Raw genomic sequence first — 541 nt, 5'->3', positions numbered from 1 at the left:
GGATGGTGGTGGGGTAAGGTAAGGGAGGAGGTGTTCTGAAGCCTTTGAACTACTCTTTGAGGCAATTTGTTTGGGAGAGACTGTAATAGAGTTGTTTATCTTAGATGGTACTTAAGTCATCTGTGCCGCTATCTTGTAGGCCCGTTTTTCCTCTCATTCTTTCTGCTCATCCGAGAAGATCTAAATTTTTATCAAACGTAAATGTTGAAATGACAACCTGTTACTCTCTGATATCGGACTCTATATCTGGACATAGCTCCCCTCCCCCCCCCCTCCCACTTAAAAAATCATAGCTAGGCTGCTGAACAGTTTCCCATATCTGTATAAACTGTTATCTTGTTTCTTTTGTGCACTACGTTGGGTGGTAAGTGGCGCACGTAAGTCGTTCCCAGGGCATCTTCATTGGTCTTTTACTTATGATCAGTTGGGGGACAGACGGATAAGTGACGTCGATATGAGAAAAATTTTGCCTTGTTTATTACGTAAAACATATGTAATCTACGTTACGGTGGGTCGGTTCATTAATAGATCACAGAGGACG

Source organism: Pocillopora verrucosa, chromosome 2 (assembly GCF_036669915.1).
Source record: "Pocillopora verrucosa isolate sample1 chromosome 2, ASM3666991v2, whole genome shotgun sequence".
Classification (NCBI taxonomy): domain Eukaryota; kingdom Metazoa; phylum Cnidaria; class Anthozoa; order Scleractinia; family Pocilloporidae; genus Pocillopora; species Pocillopora verrucosa.
This window is presented reverse-complemented; position numbering follows the sequence as displayed.